Below are 23,050 nucleotides of genomic sequence, written 5' to 3'. Positions count from 1 at the left end.
ATCTCTTCAGGAGATTAGACCCATAAAGATGTTTTTATATTCCTTCAGACATACAGGTGCATCTCAATAAATTAGAATGTCGTGGAAAAGTTCATTTATTTCAGTAATTCAACTCAAATTGTGAAACTCGTGTATTAAATAAATTCAGTGCACACAGACTGAAGTAGTTTAAGTCTTTGGTTCTTTTAATTGTGATGATTTTGGCTCACATTTAACAAAAACCCACCAATTCACTATCTCAACAAATTAGAATATGGTGACATGCTAATCAACTCAAAACACCTGCAAAGGTTTCCTGAGCCTTCAAAATGGTCTCTCAGTTTGGTTCACCAGGCTACACAATCATGGGGAAGACTGCTGATCTGACAGTTGTCCAGAAGACAATCATTGACACCCTTCACAAGGAGGGTAAGCCACAAACATTCATTGCCAAACAATCTGGCTATTCACAGAGTTCTGTATCCAAGCATGTTAACAGAAAGTTGAGTGGAAGGAAAAAGTGTGGAACAAAAAGATGCACAACCAACCGAGAGAACCACAGCCTTATGAGGATTGTCAAGCAAAATCGATTCAAGAATTTGGGTGAACTCCACAAGGAATAGACTGAGGCTGGGGTCAAGGCATCAAGAGCCACCACACAGACGTGTCAAGGAATTTGGCTACAGTTGTCGTATTCCTCTTGTTTAGCCACTCCTGAACCACAGACAATGTCAGAGGCGTCTTACCTGGGCTAAGGAGAAGAAGAACTGGACTGTTGCCCAGTGGTCCAAAGTCCTCTTTTCAGATGAGAGCAAGTTTTGTATTTCATTTGGAATTCAAGGTCCTAGAGTCTAGAGGAAGGGTGGAGAAGCTCATAGCCCAAGTTGCTTGAAGTCCAGTGTTAAGTTTCCACAGTCTGTGATGATTTGGGGTGCAATGTCATCTGCTGGTGTTGGTCCATTGTGTTTTTTGAAAACCAAAGTCACTGCACCCGTTTACCAAGACATTTTGGAGCACTTCATGCTTCCTTCTGCTGACCAGCTTTTTAAAGATGCTGATTTCATTTTCCAGCAGGATTTGGCACCTGCCCACACTGCCAAAAGCACCAAAAGTTGGTTAAATGACTGTTGGTGTTGGTGTGCTTGACTGGCCAGCAAACTCACCAGACCTGAACTCCATAGAGAATCTATGGGGTATTGTCAAGAGGAAAATGAGAAACAAGAGACCAAAAAATGCAGATGAGCTGAAGGCCACTGTCAAAGAAACCTGGGCTTCCATACCACCTCAGCAGTGCCACAAACTGATCACCTCCATGCCATGCCGAATTGAGGCAGTAATTAAAGCAAAAGGAGCCCCTACCAAGTATAGAGTAAATATACAGTAAATGAACATACTTTCCAGAAGGCCAACAATTCACTAAAAATGTTTTTTTTTTATTGGTCTTATGATGTATTCTAATTTTTTGAGATAGTGAATTGGTGGGTTTTTGTTAAATGTGAGCCAAAATCATCACAAAAGAACCAAAGACTTAAACTACTTTATTCTGTGTGCATTGAATTTAATACACGAGTTTCACAATTTGAGTTGAATTACTGAAATAAATGAACTTTTCCACGACATTCTAATTTGAGATGCACCTGTACATATGCAGGTATCTCCAGACCACTCTTAACTCATCCACACTGCTGTTTTTACATTCATCTCCTGTTTAGCTGCGACTTCATCTTCTAGTGCTTCTTTGTGACAGCAACGGCTCAAAATGTAAGTTTTAGCTCAGTTCTCTTGTATTAAAGAGGAAGTTTCTCCAAAGAGATCATTCTCTCATCAAAAATGTAAGTCCTTATTAACTATAAATCTTGACATCCGCAGTCTCATTGGTATTTACATAAGCGGAACCGTTCGTTTTTCATAAGAAGACATGGATTAATCCACGAGTCATATTAAATACTTGTAGGCTGGCTTTATGTCCTTTTTGAATATTTACATTGAATGGACAAAACCACATCATAGATCCTTCAAAATATCTTCATTTCTGTTCTGCAGAAGAAAGTCAAATGGGTTTGAGATGGCATGAGGGTGAGTAAATTATGAGAGAATTATAATTTTTTTGTGAACTATCCCTTTAAAAGGAGGTGAAAGACTGAAATATGCCAAAGAACATAAAGTCAGTCTTGTGCTTTGCAACACGACGCTATTATCCTGAGATCCGCAAGTGATCCATCGCCATATGAACTTGAAATAGGGTTGCCCATGAGTAGCTGGACCACTCTGAAAAAGTCAATGGTAAATACAGACATGCCTGATCTGAACATAGCCACACTTAAATTGAACTATAGATTTCTTTTGATTGAGGTGTATTTCACCACTGTTATAATCATAACTTTTAAAATGCATTCTTTTACAGTTAGGCAGGGAATTTGCCAAAGTAAAATATGACTTATATAAGGTATATAAGATCCTAACATTTTAAGCTTAAATTTATAGTACACCCTTTGTTCACATACATCAGGGAGCAGCATGCCATTAAACCATCATAACAGAGAATATGTATGTGGTGCATTCTAGAGAAACAAGCATTGTTTGTAAAGAGTGTTGATTTTTAGGGTGACGGACAGGAAAGTGTTCCTCTCTACTTTCGTCTTACACTAATTATTATAATGGGATGGACACTAGTCTGCCAAAAGTCACAGCTGAATGACTATATGCCTTTAAAACTCCTTAAGTTCGGCATGACAGAACACACACCAAGCACTTGGGACACCTCGGCAAGGAGAACTATACACCAGGCCCTGCCATAGCAGCCTGCCAACCTGGCTCGCCATCGACTCCTTACTGGTCCAATTCAGTGGGGCATACCAGTACAACCCTGCCCATCAGTGTCCAGTCCACCCTGCTAGGTAGACAAAGGGGGACTCTGCCTGGGCTACAGTGGCAAGAACCAAGGCACATGAAGTGAAGAGTTTTCTGAGGCATATCTTTGGGTTTATTCAATAAACCTGCCCCTATTGGTTTCTTTTCATGTCCATCAGACAGGCCTTCCCTGTCTAAGTGTATGGTTGTTGTCCAGAACAAGCTGCTAACTGGACCAGACTTTATACCAACAGTGAAATGTCTGGCTACATGAGACTACGTCACATGGGAAAATTGGTTTGTGTGAAGCTGTGAAAACACTTTATTTTGTAATAAACCTTATTTGGGCATGCTGAAATACATAATCCATAGAGCACAATGTTATATGTGCTGAACTGCTGTTAATATATTAATAAAAGTGTACATGATAGTTCTGAGAAATTACTGAATGCTCTGAACAAATATTGCTGCTCCATGTATTTGTCATTGACAGCTGACAGCGGTCATGCATATGTTTCCATGAAGCTCTCTACACAAAAGAATTCATCAGCACATGTCACTCACAGTTATTGCTGAGGACCAATGAGCATGTGTGTGTGCCTGTGTGTGTGTGAGGTTCTGATAAAGGCATCTTTGGCTGATAATCAGAAGTGGCAGACCAAAGCAAGGGAACAGGAGCAAGAGATGAAGAGTTTGATCATTTTCTGTCTGTGTTAATAACTTCAGACAGCTGCCCCCCTTACAAATCTCACACATACATTTCCACACATGCACCGAAGTAGAAATGCATACACCTACACATAAACACAAGCATACTAATTCTAGTGCTTATCTTGGCAAAGTGAAAGTGTTTGACAGCTCCCAACTGGTCCTCTGCTGAGCATGACTAACCTTTAAACTAAAGAGTGGGTGGATGGCTGCCTGCTCTCTGCTGGTTAGTCAGTGATTGATTGTTCATTGTGTGTTATGATCGTTTGCAATGACGAAGCATTTCAAGCTATTGCAACATGACAATTTCTTTAAAATTAATTATCTGTGCCTGCCGAGATGGTTATGTTAGATTATACAGTGTGTATATTAAAATAAGTATAAATGCGGTTAGCCACTGTTTCCCTCTGGGAATTGCAAGTGATGTGTTTCTTTTCAGTCTAATTTAATCTATTGTGATACAAACATTTACCATACATAACAATATAAGACATGAAGAACACATACACAGGAATGAACCTGTAAGAGATGTTGAAAACAGTAATTCACCCACGTACATCTACAAATAGTACACATGCCTGAAGTCTACTGGTAAATGTATGGATCATTCACTCAAGCAAAAGGATAAGCTTTGAGGCATCGCTTTTGTCAATACACATACTGTATATGTGTGTGGGTCAGGTTTTGTCTTCGTTGTGTATACATTTAGTCCTCATAATGATAGTAAAACCTGATATCACTTACATTGTGACTCACTGGTTGAGACCAACCAACAGTGCCCACAAAGATGCAAGCTTATTAAATACACCCAATTATGTCTAAATGAATACATAAAAATTCAGAAAGGTTTGTGTAAGGGTTAGATATAGGGGTAGGGTTAGGGGATTGAAAGTTCCCACCAAAAAGATGTGTCTGTGTCAGTATTTTTAAAGGAGCTTGGGATTGTCACATACCAAAAGCAGAAAGAAAACACGGATTAAATGAAATAACAGCATTGTCAACACTAGCCTCATCCAAGTGTTTTACTGTAATTGGACGATTTGAAATTTTGAAGGGATTCACAACTTGAACTCTAGGTCACCAAACCACCATAATAACAAAATAATAGAGTTTCAGTTTGATTTTGCAGTGGTAAATTTGAGATTGTTTGAAAAGTATATTTGCTCTGCTGGGATCTTAATTGAATAACATCAAAGCAGCAGCAGGGACTGCAAGATATGACACTAGGGGTGAATATTATGGTCATTGTGGTTTGCTGTACTTTCGTTAGGTTTTCTGCTCGATAAAGAGCTATTTTTAAATGTTTTTTACATTTTCTGTCAGGTCAACTGTTGAAAGTGGTTGCCTCATCTATTTATTTCCACCCCCACGTGCATTAGCAACAAGTGATGGTTATTGAGAGTTTCTCTATTATGCCTGTCAGGTTTTGCTTAATCGTCTGTATTATGGTGTTTTATAATTGCTGATGGTCTGTTTATTTGGAATTTGTTGCACTGGCCAGAACACAGATAAGGGCTGGGATCTGGGATCTCCCAGAAAGATTTGGGTGAGGGCTAGAAACCTTAGATTGTGCATGTTTGATAACCCACACTCAATCGGCAACATGGTTTGAATGACTGAAGAATAGGCCCACAGGAGACTTAAGACCAAAGCAAAGCACAACAAAGAAACAAAACAAAGCGCAACAATAGCCCAGAGGTGCCGTGCCTCCACAGTTGCATGAAGTGTATGACACAATGTGTTCTCTGGCATCGATTTTAAAATAATCTTACATTCAACAAAGAGCCTCTGAAAATCAATTCCTCTGATAAATCAATGGGTCAGAGAAGGAAATGTCTTTTCTAACCTGAAAAGAGAGCCTAAATAATAATCTTAATGTCAAGTTGGTCACCTGTCGTTGCTGCCATTTCTTTTTTCAGATGCCTATTCTTCTTTTTCCTTTCCTCTGTAGATTTACGAGTACAATGAAAATGACATACGCTGCTCATGTACCCCTCCATACAAAATCAAAAGCAAGATCACTATTATTCTGGCCTTGAGACTGAAATACATTTCAGCTGCTTTTATTGAGCCTGGAGCAGAACATACGCTTCATCACTCAGCATGTGATGATTAGGGAATGCAGTGCCACAGGAAAGCCAGCCACACAATAATTGAACTGTACTATAGTACATGTGTCATAGGTCTAATGTCCAGGCAAAGAAACAGCATTAGAAAGATATAGCGAAAGTGAAAGTGAGAGAGGGGTGCAGAGAAAGAGTTTTATTTTATTACAGTTAATGACAAATATATGTGTGCATGTGTGCAATACAATCTGTGTCATTGTATAAAATTGTACAGAAATTTGCACAGTAGGTCTTATTAGGGAATTTCTCTATCTAATCAGTTTATAAATGTATTTTTCCTCCTTGGACAAAAAAAAAAAAAAAAAAAAAAAATAGAAAACTGACACTGCAGGGAATATAGTAGTCCAGTTCCCTTAATAAAATGTGCATTGAATTTGCCACAATCTGAGGTAAAATAATCCAAAAAAGTAAACAAACAAATAAATGATATCCCACCTTACATTTGAATAGTTCTTGGGGGAAAATGTTTAGGACAAAAATGTTTAGGACAAAACAAGATTCTCTTTGCCAGAGGCTGGTTGTTATAAGCCAGGTTCTGTGCTGTCACAACTGAGTGATGGGACTCCTTCTATCCCAGATTTGACAGGTCAGTTATTCCCCCTTGCCGAATTACAGTGTATAACATTGAAGCTATCACTACGAGCACAGACTAAAACACCCAAAGGGCCAAAAAAACTACCATCTTCTAGATATTAGATTTTTGTCTCTCCAACTTCTACAATCAAAGTTCAGGAGTTTACACCTTGCAGCATTTGTCTTTTTTAGTTTTTCATTCATTTATACTGTATACTTCCACTGGAAATGCAGGAGCTGTGATTTTAAAGTTATTTTTCAGTAATGCTTCTGATAATGAGTTAAATTTTATAAGACAGGGAATGTTTTAAAATTGTTGGAAAAATTACTTGTGTCATGCACAAAGTAGATGTCTTAAACGACTTGCCAGTACTATAGTTTGCTAATATTAAATCTGTGGAGTGGTTAAAAAATGAGTTTTAATGACTTCAACCTAAGTGTATTCTCTGTCTTAGGTCAGTTAGGATCACTACTTTATTTTAAGAATGTGAAATGTCAGAACGCATGGTCCCATGTTGTTTATACTTGCGTACTATTGTTTGTACAGATGAACGTGGTACCTCCAGGCATTTGGAAATTGCTTCCAAGGATGAACCAGACTTGTGGAGATCCACCATTTTTTTTTTTTTTTCTGAGGTCTTGACTGATTTATTTAGATTTTCCCATGATGTCAAGCAAAGAGGCACTGCGTTTGAAGGTAGGCCTTAACATCCACAGGAACACCTCCAATTCAGTACACCTCCTATCAGAAGCTTATTGGCTAATTGTCTAAAGGCTTGACATACTTTTCTGGAATTTTCCAAGCTGCTTAAAGGCACAGTTAACTTAGTGTATGTACATTTCTGACCCACTAGAATTGTGATATTGTCAATTAAAAGTAAAACAATCTGTCTGTAAACAATTGTTGGAAAAATTACTCATGTCATGCACAATTAAGATGTCCTAAATGACAAAACTATAGTTTGCTAATATGAAATCTGTGGAGCGCTTAAAACATTTGTTTTAATGACTTCAGCCTAAGTGTATGTAAACTTCTGACTTCAACTGTATATATATATATATATATATATATATATATATATATATATATATATATATGTGTGTGTGTGTGTGTGTGTGTGTGTGTGTGTGTGTGTGTGTGTGTGTGTCTGTGCTCTATTTTTCTGATATCAGCAGTGTTTTTGTAATGGTGGGCCCTATTCAAGTCATATGACATTGTGCCTACCAGGGGTCAAAAACCAATTAGGACAAATTGGAGAATGGATTTTAGCATGAATGCTTAGCTGGGCCACTGTGAGGTCAAGGAAAGGCTTTTCATGTTTGGGGTTGCCCTCACAGTCTGTCCAAGCTGCCCACTGTTGGAGCTCTGTGACTGGATTTAGTGGGATGAGGCAGCTGGGTCCAAGCCTGGAGCAGGTGGTGATGATGGACTCGTCTGGGCGTACAGGTGGCCCTGTAAACATGAGCAGGTAAGCTTGCACGTCAGCCAATCAGAGGTCAGTGCACAGACAGAAGGAGGGGTCAAAGATTATAAAAACTTAATTCTGTTTCTTATAAGTGACACATGGACAAGGTAACCTAGATCTGAGTTACACTCTCTGTGCATCCAGAGTCTGAAATTACAGAGTTGACTAAAATCTCTCAATGAGGTGTCAACATGTACTTCAATGCATTCTTTTGTTTTAAATTACTTTAAATGTTTGCCATTAAGATCTATCGTATCCCTGTTGAAAATACAAGTAAATTATCACTAACCAGATTGGACTAGCATGGGAAATCGTGCTGGTCTAAGCTGGTCTTTTCAGCAGGGATATTTTTATTTTATCTTGTAATTCAATAATTTTTTCCTTACATGTTCCAAAAGTCAGAACCTCTCTTAATTTCATGTAAATTTTATGCAGCGAGTCAACAGATAAACTATACTTTTCTGTTTATTTTTGACTGAGGATAGCATTCTGCAGAGATGCTAACTAGTCACTTACAACTAGTCATGAGCAAAAAGCAAAGAAAAGAAGTGACTTTGAAAGAACAGAGGAGCAGAAAAATGGCCCGAAAACATTCTCTAATGGTCCATCACTCCTTTGGGAATCTGTCGCTGCAGTGTTCTCTCAACAAACAAACTGTTGGCACCATCCTCTTCAAGGCAGTTTCATGATTTCCCTTCCCTTAAGACAACACGCTGCTTAGCAAACTGCCTTTAGCGGTGGAGTCCTCATCTCAATGTGTGGGGTTAACGACAGCATCGATCAGAGGCTACAGGGAATATGAACATGTGTGTACAAATGTATGTCTGTGTGTCAAGGAAGAAAGCGTCTGACTCTGAAAATTAGTCATAAACACCTCACAGCATGAACTTTATGACATGCACAGATGAAAATGCAATATTCTGTCGTTTGGTGGTGATTCACTCCCGACAGTGAAAAACAAAGTGCTTTTCCTATTAAAAGGAGAACCTCTCTCTGTTTCTCATTTGTTTGCAGGCTGCACAGACGGAGGGCAAAGTTCCCAGCCGTTTGGGTTTCATCTAAACACAGGAGGCACATGGGCCTTCCAGCAAAAGGCAGTAGGAAATGGCTTTGTGTTCTATGTCTTTCAGCAACGTTCAATCTCTCTGTCTGTTCTCTTGTAATTAGCGAGGGAAAATTGACAAATGTATAAATGGATGCCTCGAAGTGTGGTTAGGAGGAGGAAGTTTACAGATTTTTTTCATAATGAGCAGCAGATCTGCTGCTTTGCTGCTATCAATGAGATGTTTGATGCTTGCCTTTCAGAAACAGCAGACATGATGCCTGATTCAATGACTGCAGTACAAACCCTATAATTCGCCTCCCAGGATCCTGAATCCCCTGCAGTGTATACTTACTTAGCCATCAACATTTTTTACTACAGCATAAAGGTTGGTCCACATTGCAGCTTATTAAGGGCAAGCACCACCCATTTAGGAAGAGACCGTAACTGACATGTAAAGGAACCAAGCACAGTTTTTGTTTTTTACGTGAGGTTTAGATGTGGTGTTATCTAAATAGCACATTTTCCCACAATAATATATAGAATTTAATAAATAAATGAATTCAAATAATGACCTGAAAATGGATATACACTCTATGGTCAGCATATACCAGAAATACAGAAAAATGTATAATCAGAATTTCTATCTTTTTAAAAGTAATAAGTACTGATTATTTTACAGACATAATTTAGAAAACGAAGTGGAATGTATATACGTACTATTTATACACTGGTGGCCAAAAGTTTGGAATAATGAACAGATTTTGCTCTTATGGAAATAAATTGGTACTTTAATTCACCAAAGTGGCATTCTGATCACAATGTATAGTCAGGACATTAATAACGTGAAAAATTAACTATTACAATTAAAAAAAAAAAAAAAAATGTTCAGAACTTCTTAAACTATTTCAAAGAGTTATCATCAAAAAATGTTCCACATACAGCAATGACAGCTTTGCAGATATTTGGCAATTTAGCTGTCAGGTTGTCCAGATACTCTGGTGACATTTAACCCCATGCTTCTTGTAGCACTTGCCAGAGATGTGGCTGTCTTGTTGGGCACTTCTCACGCACCTTACAGTCTAGCTGATCCCACAAAATCTCAATGGGGTTAAGATCCATAACACTCTTTTCCAATTATCTGTTGTCCAATGTCTGTGTTTCTTTGCCCACACTAACCTTTTCTTTTTGTTTTTCTGTTTCAAAAGTGCCTTTTTCTTTGCAATTCTTCCCATAAGGCCTGCACCCCCGAGTCTTCTCTTTACTGTTGTACATGAAACTGGTGTTGAGCAAGTAGAATTCAATGAAGCTGTCAGCTGAGGACATCTGAGGCGTCTATTTCTCAAACTAGAGACTCTGATGTACTTATCCTCTTGTTTAGTTGTACATCTGGCCTTCCACATCTCTTTCTGTCCTTGTTAGAGCCAGTTGTCCTTTGTCTTTGAAGACTGTAGTGTACACCTTTGTATGAAATCTTCAGTTATTTTTGGCAATTTCAAGCATTGTATAGCCTTCATTCCTCAAAACAATAATTGACTGATGAGTTTCTAGAGAAAGCTGTTTCTTTTTTGCCATTTTTGACCTAATGTTGACCTAAAGACATGCCAGTCTATTGCATACTGTGGCAACTCAAAAACAAACACAAAGACAACGTTAAGCTTCATTTAACGAACCAAATAGCTTTCAACTGTGTTTGATATAATGGAAAGTGATTTTCTAGTACCAAATTAGCAATTTAGCATGATTACTCAAGGATAAAGTGTTGGAGTGATGGCTGCTGGAAATGGGGCCTTTCTAGATTTGATCAAAAATTACTTTTTTCAAATAGTGATGGTGTTGTTTTTTTACATCAGTAATGTCCTGACTGTACTTTGTGATCAGTTGAATGCCACTTTGGTGAATTAAAGTACCAATTTCCTTCCGAAACAGCAAAATCTGTACATTATTCAAAATTTTTGACCACCGGGGGCCTGGGTAGCTCAGTGGTAAAAGACGCTGGCTACCACCCCTGGAGTTCACTAGTTCGAATCCAGGGTGTGCTGAGTGACTCCAGCCAGGTCTCTTAAGCAACCAAATTGGCCCGGTTACTAGGGTGGGTAGAGTCACATGGGGTAACCTCCTTATGATCGCTATAATGTGGTTCGTTCTTGGTGGGGCGCGTGGTGAGTTGAGCGCAGATGCCGCGGTAGGTGACGTGAAGCCTCCACACGCGCTATGTCTCCATGGCAACGTGCACAACAAGCCACGTGATAAGATGCACGGGTTGATGGTCTCAGACGTGGAGGCAACTGGGATTCATCCTCCGCCACCCGGATTGAGGTGAATCACTACGCGACCACGAGGACTTAAAAGTGCACTGGGAATTGGGCATTCCAAATTGGGTGAAAAAGGGGAAAAATCCAAAAAAATAAAAATAAATTTTGGCCGCCAGTGTGTGTGTGTGTGTGTGTATATATATATATATATATATATATATATATATATATATATATATATACAGGATGTACACACACACACACACTGGTGGCCAGAGTGACGGCTCTTTCCAGTAGGCAGGCCTGTAAGCCGAACAGGTCTTAATCCCTTGAAACGAACAGGGAGCGCAAGTTCTGTACCATGCAGCTTCCTATGTCTTTCTTGTGAGCAGCTAACTTTGCCATGGTCAAGATAATAGTGATTTGAAATTCAGATTTCATTTAAGTATACATCAGTGGTGCGATGGCTTAACGTGTACTTAATCTATTGTATTTTCTTTGTGAATTATGAACATTTCAAGTGAAGAGTGTCCTGTGCATTCTCATCAACTCAGCCAGTCAGATTGGAATTGGTGAGTTTTATCCAGAGCGTGCCATTTTTGAGTACAATATGAATAAACATTAAATGAATAGACTATGGTCCATCCGTGTTGCCCAGTCTGAGGGAGACTTACATAACAGTTGGAAATAACAGTAAAATGGACACCATCTATAACCAATATCATCAAAACTAGAAATGACTAAATGAAATGGCAAAAAAATAAAGAAATGCATCTTCTTGATGAGGCCAAGGTGCTGTTTTTTTCATTTGTAATCTCCTCTTTGCATTAACAGTGATGTGAGTAGATGTGAGTGATGCTCTCTCGCATGAGTATGTATGAGTGACTGTGTGTAGTGTTGTGAAACTTTCTCATGCTGGGCAATGAACCTCCATTAGAGCTGAAATCTTTTCAGCTGCGGCTTTGCTAATGTCACAGGCGATCGTAGCATTAACCATTTTGATATTTATCAGTAGCATGACATCAAGGGGGGAGTTATTAATGCGATTCTTCTAATGTCAGTGCTTTTTAAATGCGAGACAGAGAGCGGAAAAAAACATTGCTTCAGTGGCTGAAAAATGGAAGAGAGTGTGACTTGTAGCATATGGATGTGGGTGTTGGTGTGTTTCCGTTAATATGTTCACATGTTTCAGTCACTATTTGGGTTAATGACATGTCAGTCCTTTTAAAAATAAAACATTAAATAATAAATTCAAAGAACAAAATCTTAAATTAGAATATTTGTTTAAAAAAATGAAGAGGGTTCACAGGGTAAGAGATGTCTTTGAGAGTGAGTGTGTGTGTGTGTGTGTGTGTGTGTGTGTGTGTGTGTGTGTGTGTGTGTGTGTGTGCGTGTGAGTGTACATGAGGCGGAGGAGGATGCTTTTCACACTTTATCAGGTTGGCAAGCATGTTCTCATTTAACAGCTGAGCACACTGTTGGCAGTGTGGAGATTGGCCTGAGGGTCAGAGGCTCAGTCAGTGATGACTGAGGAAGAAATAGGCCCCATTGCTGTGAGCTTTACACACATACACACACACACACACACACACACACACACACACACACACACACACACAAGCGCATGCATACATACACTTATGCACAAACATACGCATACAATTACATACACAATAAAAAGCATGATCTGCACACATATTACACAACCACTACATATCATAAATAAAAAAATCTGTCTTTCGAAATGTGGATTACGCCTTCTGTAAATACAAGTCCCAGTTTGGCATACAGGCTTGAGTTGTTGGGGTATGTAAAAAGTAATGTGTTTAATGTGCATTTTATTTCAGGTTAGGGTTAAAGGTTACGTGCATAATTTTTCAATGATAAAATATCTTCTCATATCACAACTTAATAAGCAGAGGCAAGAAAAAGTAAGCCATTCATTGGTTGATTTTCATCAAAAGTCTGTCACTTTGGCTATGTGGTGCTATCAAAATAAAATATTGCTCTGTTTATGTGACCGTCCTGACCAACCTGACAGCAACATTGCCTCAACCAATGGCGTGGGTTTTAGCGGGACTATCTACTGCCTCTCTTGTACACTCTGTAGTTACTGAATAATGATGTACTTAGTTTCCTTTTCAGCACCCGCTTTTGGAACGACTAGCATGTAGAGTTACTTGACTCAAACTTGAAGGTACCTGAAAAACTACTTGTCAGATTTTGGGATGTGTTTTTTAATAAGTTTTCTTGTATAACTTAAGGTTAAAGGTTGGGATAGGTTCAAATAAAAAAATTGACCATAATGTTCGGGTCAGTTTAGGTCAGATCATTGGGTCTCATTTACAGTGTGGGTTCGGGCTCTAATGCCCATGCAAACCTCTGGAAGCTGGTAGTGAAGAGAAAATGTGCATTAAAATTTACAAGGGTCACCCAACCTTCAGCAGCTATTGCAGATACACATCTTTCTATTGCCATTTTCCCATTTGTCTAAAGTACAAATTAAGTACAATGAACATTTAATCATTAAGTCTTCCTCAGAAATAAAACATTTTATTTGCCGAAACAGGCAAGGCTTAAATGGAGAGGAAGAGGAAAAAATCCTGGAAAAAAATTCCCTGAGCTCCACAAAGAGATGATCTATAGGGAATATTGAGCCAGATATACTATACAGTGTGGGAAAACCATGTCACAAACACATTTCCCAGCATCCTTCACTCGGGTCAGGAGAAAGTGTCACACACATATGGAAAACAGGGCCAATCCTGAATGAATAAGCATGGTGATGCTGGAGATATAAACGTCCCTTGAGATTAAGAGCTATGCCAATTATAGTTTGGGAAACAGCATAAAGGGGAAATAAAGTTCACATAAACACAGTCTCCTGTGTTCCCACCGAATCTCCACACAGAGTTAGTCTGAAAGCAGATGTTTGCAGATTTTTACTTGGCTGTGGATGCTTGCTGTGGATAAACATTGTTGTCCATCTTTCTTGTTTTTAATCCTGTCCCTCATGAACTGAGGCCTCCCCAGTAGTATTGCTAGTGCACTGCCAGGAAATATCTATTATTTAAAATAAAATTGTACATCTTCTATGTGCTGTCATATGTGGGTCATTCCTAAAATTCAATGCCTTTTCCATCTAGATCTTAATTAAAGGTCACAGTATTATGACCTAACAGGGTGGACAATACAAGTGTCAAGGGATAATTACAAATCTCCACTATCAGTGTTAAAATGACACATTTACCACAAATTAATACGTGTTAGTAAGAGAATGCAATTAGTAATATAAAGACAAGTAGTAGCCTCCAAATGTGCGCCATAACACCCTATAATTCTATAAAAATGCAATAAAAACGTGTCAGTAAAATATACAAACTTATAACATATAAAAACTGTCCTTGTTAAAACCCGAGTTCCTGAAATAATGGCATAAAAAGAATATATTAAAGTATTATCTAGTATTTGTAGGCTATTATCTTTTAGAAACTGTGTTGTTAATCGTTTTAGGGACTGTTATTAATTTTTTGTGTTTTGGAGAGTTGATCGGTGATCAGCTCAATTCACGAAGCTCAAGCGGGGAAATCCCCAACACTATGCCTGTATTATTTTAATACATTCTTTCCTGTATTCATTTTGAAAACATTGTTATTGTACTGTTAATGATATTTCATATCTCTAATCTCCGATCATAAATGCATTCCATTTGCCCAATGCTCAGAAGATGACATTTAAGGAATCAAAACTGCAACACTCCCATTACCTTTGTCAGTGTTCGTTTGTCGAAAGAGAAGTGTCCTAGCAACCAAACTGCAGAGTATAAATGGTGCTATGCAATGCTAGCATTTGTTCAACATGTGTACGATTATCAAAAGAGAGTATAATTCTCAGTATGTAAACGTTTACAGTCTCTGTAAACGTTTACATTAGGTTTTTAGTTTCAAGCTAACATGTTTAAAATGTTCTACATTCACATAAAAATTATTCCAGGCATATCAGAGGCTTGGAGTAGTGGTCGACCGATATATCGCAGAGGCCTATCGGCTGATATTCTGAATTTTCCCCTTTGGACGATTTGTTTCTTGAGGGTGCTGAGAATCGCCTGCTTGCATGTGAAGTGACTGAGACATGTAAACGGCCAGCCATGGTTCGTTTTGTTGTTACGTGCCATCATGTTACTACAATAATAGACTGGTGTGCAACACAGTGTCATTTAAACGGTCCACATATCAGAGCCGCGGCAGAAACGTTAGAGGTTATAATGTTAAAGTGCTCACCTGTTTCATTCTCCCCCTCTCTCCTCAACAGTTCCCTGTAGCTTTTAACAGTCTTGTCTAATGATAAAAAGCCAAATATCAATAAAACTAATATCATATACCATCTGCAAAAATGCTCATATTTCATTTAATCAGATATAATAAACCAACCTCACAAAACTTCAGCAGATCCAGCATCCTCTGGAACGCTCATAAATCTTCCATGTACTCTAACAATCTCTCCTCAACATTTCCCTGTAACTTTTCTAATGATAAAAGGCAAATATCAATAAAAATTATATTATATACTGTCTACAAATATGCAGATATCTCATTTAAAAAGATGTAATTCGCGAACCTCACAAAAATCCAACGTTTTCTTCCCATCGAGCGCTCACCTAATATCTTCCTCTGAAGCGCATATTCCATCAGCCAGAATCAAAAATTTCAGGATCAGGATCAAAAGTTCCTCTGATTCACAAATAATGACGGTAGGTCTGTGACAATCCAAGCAGGCGATCCAGGCCATTTAAACTTTCAGGAGATTACTGCTCGCACTGGACACGAATGAGCGTGTGAGTGCATCTTCAAAGTAAATGCGCTTTACGTGTGCTGAGTAAATGTCTTATTCACTATGCACTGTATGTGCAGTTGGTTAAATTCTGTATTTTTGGAGAAAATGCGATTGCTAATGTGGACATGCCATCCATGGCTGCTGGACTACTGTACTGTTATTTCCTTCTTTCTAATATATTAACAATTTATTCATGTGCAATTAAATTCCTAAAATTTTATTACTAAACAGAAATCAGAAGAAACTGCTATCTACCACTTAAAATACAATATAATTTTTTTTTACAAAATTAAAGTTTAGTGTGAAATTGAGTAACTATAGTGCCAAAGAGAGTTTATTCATTATTTATCAATTGTATGTTCATGTTATTTACTATATTAAATTGCGTGATATATCTGCATTGTATTGGCCTATCAGCCACCCTGCTCTCTGAATATTGGCATTGGCCATTAAAAAACCCATATCGGTCGATCACTAGCTTGGAGAAGCTATTTCATTCTACATAAGCCAGGTTGTTCCACCATGTTGAGATCACATGACCAGCAGTGTTAAATATGAATTCAGTAACTTTTGTCTTGGTGTCATCTTGGACTTAGACTGACACCTATCAGCTTGGATGCAGCATCATTTAAAATCAACAAGTTTTCAGTTTCCATTGTAGAAATTTAGTATACACAGTCAGCCATGATTACTTTAATCAATCAATGACAATCGAGTGAAAGTGTCAAATAACAGTTTTGTTACTAAGATTAAACGAGACGTATCCGGCAGGTCATGTGATTTTAAAATGGCTTCATGTAGAGCAAAACTTTTAGAATGTTACTGATATGACTGGAGTCTTCATTTTAATGTGTGTGGTCATGATTTCTTACATAAATTGCAAAATTACAATTCACATCTTTAGGAGTAAACTTTAATGAAGAAAAAAAAATTACTCTTAATGAGTGCAACTTTAAGAAACACAAACTTCATATTAACTTACCTCAAACTCTGACATTTTCTGACAATGTCAGTTTATGTTGTGCAACACCAGTTAGCCTTCAGTAAGATCACATACAGGTGCATCTCAATAAATTAGAATCTCGTGGAAAAGTTCATTTATTTCAGTAATTCAACTCAAATTGTGAAACTCGTGTATTAAATAAATTCAGTGCACACAGACTGAAATAGTTTAAGTCTTTGGTTCTTTTAACTGTGACGATTTTGGCTCACATTTAACAAAAACCCACCAATTCACTATCTCAAAAAACTAGAATATGGTGACATACCAATCAGCTAATCAACTCAAAACACCTGCAAAGGTTTCCTGAGCCTTCAAAATGGTCTCTCAGTTTGGTTCACTAGGCTACACAATCATGGGGAAGACTGCTGATCTGACAGTTGTCCAGAAGACTAAATCACTGACACCCTTCACAAGGAGGGTAAGCCACAAACATTCATTGCCAAAGAAGCTGGCTGTTCACAGAGTGCTGTATCCAAACATGTTAACAGTTGAGTGGAAGGAAAAAGTGTGGAAGAAAAAGATGCACAACCAACCGAGAGAACCGCAGCCTTATGATTGTCAAGCAAAATTGATTCAAGAATCTGGGTGAACTCCACAAGGAATGGACTGAGGCTGGGGTCAAGGCATCAAGAGCCACCACACAGACGTGTCAAGGAATTTGGCTACAGTTGTCGTATTCCTCTTGTCAAGCCACTCCTGAACCACAGACAACGTCAGAGGCGTCTTACCTGGGCTAAGGAGAAGAAGAACTGGACTGTTGCCCAGTGTTCCAAAGTCCTCTTTTCAGATGAGAGCAAGTTTTGTATTTTATTTGGAAACCAAGGTCCTAGAGTGGAGGAAGGGTGGAGAAGCTCATAGCCCAAGTTGCTTGAAGTCCAGTGTTAAGTTTCCACAGTCTGTGATGATTTGGGGTGCAATGTCATCTGCTGGTGTTGGTCCATTTTGTTTTTTGAAAACCAAAGTCACTGCATCCATTTACCAAGAACTTTTGGAGCACTTCAGGCTTCTTTCTGCTGACCAGCTTTTTAAAGATGCTGATTTCATTTTCCAGCAGGATTTGGCACCTGCCCACACTGCCAAAAGCACCAAAAGTTGGTTAAATGACCATGGTGTTGGTGTGCTTGACTGGCCAGCAAACTCATCAGACCTGAACTCCATAGAGAATCTATGGGGTATTGTCAAGAGGAAAATGAGAAACAAGAGACCAAAAAATGCAGATGAGCTGAAGGCCACTGTCAAAGAAACCTGGGCTTCCATACCACCTCAGCAGTGCCACAAACTGATCACCTGCATGCCATGCCGAATTGAGGCAGTAATTAAAGCAAAAGGAGCCCCTACCAAGTATAGAGTAAATATACAGTAAATGAACATACTTTCCAGAAGGCCAACAATTCTCTAAAAATGTTTTTTTTATTGGTCTTATGATGTATTCTAATTTTTTTGAGATGGTGAATTGGTGGGTTTTTGTTAAATGTGAGCCAAAATCATCACAAAAGAACCAAAGACTTAAACTACTTCAGTCTGTGTGCATTGAATTTATTTAATACACGAGTTTCACAATTTGAGTTGAATTACTGAAATAAATGAACTTTTCCACAACATTCTAATTTATTGAGCTGCACCTGTACATATGAGTGCTCCAGAGCTCGTGGGGGCAACAGAGAGGCTGATAATGTCAAATGAGTTGTTTAGGAAGACGAAGCTGAAGTATAGATACTACAGAAATAGTAATAGTATGCTCTTCTAAACAGCCATAAACATGTAACTTCTTAGTGTACTTTTAGATAAACAGCTGTATATACAGTCTTGGTAATACTAGGTCTGTAAATGAACTATTTATATTGATTCATTAAATGCTTTATGCAATGATCGTCTCTTTGTTAAAGAGAACCCTTGATACCATTTTAAGATACTGCAGGATTAAGCAAAGGAAAGGTATATTAGCTTTCTGTGGAGATCCTGAGGGACAGGGAGAAAATGTGCCTTAAAAATGTCATAATTACTTTGTAATGGGCCACTGAGAAAAATACAATACGGGACATGAGAAATTGCATTTCAAGTTCAATCAACTTGTCAGTTAGTTTTAAATTGCAAATAATTTTTAATCAAATGCAAAGATGAAGATTTTATTACATGATTCTGCAATTAATGAGGCAGCGTTTCTTCACAAGGGGCCAGGAAATTAGTCCAGGGTATCCACAAAGTTTAAAATTTGTTGATCTTATTTATGAAACTGAAAGAAGCATACCATATCCATATTCTACCCAAAAAGATAGTCAAAGGTAATTGTATATACCCAAAGAATCCAATTAAATTAGTTAGTTGATGCTTGAATCTCTTGCATTTGGTGCTCTTTAATATCACCTGTGAACTGCGAAAATGAACAATAAAGTAGGTTGGAGTCCACAGCACATAGAAGTCCTAACCTGCCCACGATAATGCCGTATTGAGGTATTCATGAGAACTCTAGGACTTGCTGTTGAAAGGGCAACTTAAAATGGGTTTTACAATAGCCAACTATGCCACCTTGGGACTTCCACCCAAGGCATTAATCTAAATTAATCTGGAAACATTCAAAGTCATAAAAGGACTCACAGGTTCATCATACCCAGTGTAGACAGGAGACAATATCTTTCATAAAGATAATTTTATTCAAGAGTTACCATTAGTTAAAATAGGAGCCACATCAATGGGCATTTTAAAATGCAATCAGTTTACTAACAATTTAAACCTCGAGACAATAACCCATTAAAACCCTTGGAAGACAGGGTCTAAATCACCAGGGAGGCAATCCACACTGGAGGAGGACCCAAAACATCACTTGTAGAGCCTACAAGAGCACCCACACTACAAAAACTTAGACTAGTGCACACAATTCACAGTAAACTGGTTTCCTTCCTCACAATACTCCGTAACTAGCCACCCTGGGGCAAGACCCACAGCACATCCTGAAAAGGAATAAAATTCAGACAATGAACATGCAAAATTACAGTAATTTTTAAGCATCAACACCACAGTCGGTTACTCCAGATGAGTTAAGTGAAACAGGGACAGAACCAAAATAGTTACAAAACAGCAGCACAGCCTGGGTCCATGTTCCCTTACAGATGTATACACATTCAAAACTGGAGGTGATCAGCAGACACATGCCTCAGACCTAGATGTACACAGTGCCAGAACCACACAAGCAAATGGACTGCATTCTACTGAAATTCATCACACAGCTCCAGCTCACTATGAAGAGAGGGGAAACAAATGACCCAGACTACACCACTCCCAAAGCAAATCATCAAACACCAACAGCAAACACACTTACATGGTTGTATGCTCTGCTTATATTGTACCTGCAATCAAGTTAATTGCGAGCAGGCCAGGTGACAGCAATGTATGGGCATGTCAGATGGAAAGGGATCAACAATTCAAGCTATTTACAAGAAGGGTAACTGCCTATCCTGCTACAATCTACCCCTGCTTTTTTGCATTGTCATCCCAACAATGAAAAAATAACTGCCAGGACTTAATTCCAGGGCCTAAAAAAAAACAAAAAAAACAAAAAACAAAAGAACACTGGACATTGCCAAAACCTTTAGGCAACAACCTGAAGGAAAACAAAGTTACTTAAAAATATTGGCTGCCTGACTCTACAATCAAATCAAACAAAATGAGCAATGCCTCATTGTAACTGTAGAAACAAATCTGGTGCAGCTAAGGCATTGGCAACTTAATCTCATACACAATCCTGACCCTGTATCACAAAATGCCTCTTAAAACTATAACTAAATATTGGCAGTTTGACACCAAACAATGGCTGAACATGAAAAATGTCTTAATTCCCAGCATAAGATATTTCAAAGAACAGCCATGATACATCTAAGGCAGTGGCTGCTTGACACAAGACCCTATCCTGACCCTGTAATTGACAGTATCCCAAGAAGCTATATTATACTATTAGACTGGCTGCTTAATGCCACCACCAATAGCCAACATTAAAGAGTAGCCAAATTCTGCCCCAAAGAACATCAGGGCAATACATTGGTACAGCTAAGGCATTGGCTGCTTGATGCAAACACCAATCCTGACCCCATACATCACAGTATTGAATATCTACACTGGATAGATGCAAGTCAATTATGCATCTTCCAAGCAGGGCACTTGAACCACCCCAGCCCCTAAAACACTACTTTTTTCCCCCAGGACATTTAGACACCTCTTTCAGTAGCAGGGAGACCAATCTCAGAGAGGGAGCTGAAGCAAGGGAACTTTCTCACAAAGCCCCAAACAGCTGCTTGACCCAGCCACATGGTATCTGCCTTTAACTGGGCTACCAACTTGTGCAGTTACTGCATGTCCCCTGCTTTGTCCACAACCACTTAAGACAACATGGAAGAAAAAAATAACCCTGTTGCCTCTCCTAATGGAGTCTACTACTGTTTTTCTTTCACCACACAACACAAGAAAATCAGTAAAAACCTCTAAAAATATCTCCACTTCAACTGGGTATACCCTGCTGATGACACCAGATTGTGGCAGAAGCAGTCGAAAGCATAACTTAATAGGTGTTAGAATGTAGCCAACTATGCCACCTTGGGACTCCCAAGGAATTTAAATTTAAATTAAGCGGGAAACATTTGAAGACATAAGGACTCACAGGTTCATCATATCCAGTGTAGACAGGAGACAATATCTTTCATAATAAAGTAAGTTTTATTCAAGAGTTACCATTAGTTAAAATAGGAGCCACATCAATGGGCATTTTAAAATGCAAACAGTTTACATTCCAACAATTTAAACCTTGAGACAATAACCCATTAAAACCCTTGGAAGGCAGGGTCTAACCACAAGGGAGGCAAACCACACATGAGGAGGCCCAAAAATGCCACTTGTCGAGCCTACAAGAGCACCCACACTACCAGTGGTGGCTGATCCATAGGGGGTGCTGGGGCACCGGCCCACCTGGTGGAAAGTGTTTTTTTTTTATTTTTATAAACATTTTTAAAGTAATTTTTTAAAACATATTTTAAGTATGTGTGTATTTACAATGCATAATAACACGTAATATGTAAAATATAAATCATTATGTGGGGGGAAATTAGCTTCCTTTTCATCCCTTCTGTCGTCAAGAGTCCTGACCACCACCGACTGTGCATGCTTGGGGTGCTTTTTCCAGCGCCCCTCGGTGGAGCTGTGCCAACCAATGCTGACACAAGATATTCACATATGCAAAAGAAATTTAGCCAATCAGTGGCCTCAATATTATGGCCTGAGGGGCACTGAGAGAAGCGCCCCAAGCATATGCAGTCGTGACTTTTGACAGTCACGTTCCCTCTCACCATCGTCTAATTGGACGACTGACAGTCTCTGCCAATAGATTGTAATACTATAGCAATGATGAACGTGGACACAGGAGCAGGATCTCAGCTGCCCAGTCTGCCCCCAAATTCAATAAGATCTCTTCAGCAAAATCCATTTGTGAGGAGAACTTTGGTGGAGAAACCACAGGTAAAAGAGCTTGGCCCAGATCAACCTGACATCAACATCAAACAACAGGCTAGTGAAAAGAGCAAAACGTACACATGATGATTCTCCCTTACTTGGTACAGCAGAAAGGCTTGGCTAGCTGGATGTAGTCATGCAAATGCCTTATTTTGCTTTCCATGTCTACTTTTTAAAATGACGGGGACAGATGGAACATGGACTGTTTTAGGATTAAGGGACCTAAAACATTTATCAGAAAGGATGAAGAAACATGAGTCTACAAGAGCACATATGGACAATAGTGTCAAGCTAGCAATCCTTGGCAGAGTCAACATAGCTACGCAACTGGACGAAGGCCACATAATCGGGGTAAGAATGCACAATGAAGAGGTGGTTAAGAATAGGCACATTTTATCAAAGCATTCCTGACTTCAATAATATGGTCATTGAGAAGTTTGCCACTCAGAAGGACAGAAGGGCAAAATTCCTGTACAATTAAGATGTCTGTCTCACACACACACACGTTTGTAAAAATTGTATTTGTTAATTATTGGCATTAAATAATATAAAGAATAAAAGAGAATTCAGTGTAAAACACAATTTACGTCTGGACTTGGATTTATTGATTAATCCATCTGCCTCCATAACAGACTGCCTATCCTGCTACACCAGCAAGCACTTGACCTCTCGGTCTGCCCCGTGCCTCACCAATTCTGTACATATTCTCTCTCCCTTAGTGA

Source organism: Myxocyprinus asiaticus, chromosome 22 (assembly GCF_019703515.2).
Source record: "Myxocyprinus asiaticus isolate MX2 ecotype Aquarium Trade chromosome 22, UBuf_Myxa_2, whole genome shotgun sequence".
Lineage (NCBI taxonomy): Eukaryota > Metazoa > Chordata > Actinopteri > Cypriniformes > Catostomidae > Myxocyprinus > Myxocyprinus asiaticus.
Note: the sequence above shows the minus strand (reverse complement) of the source record.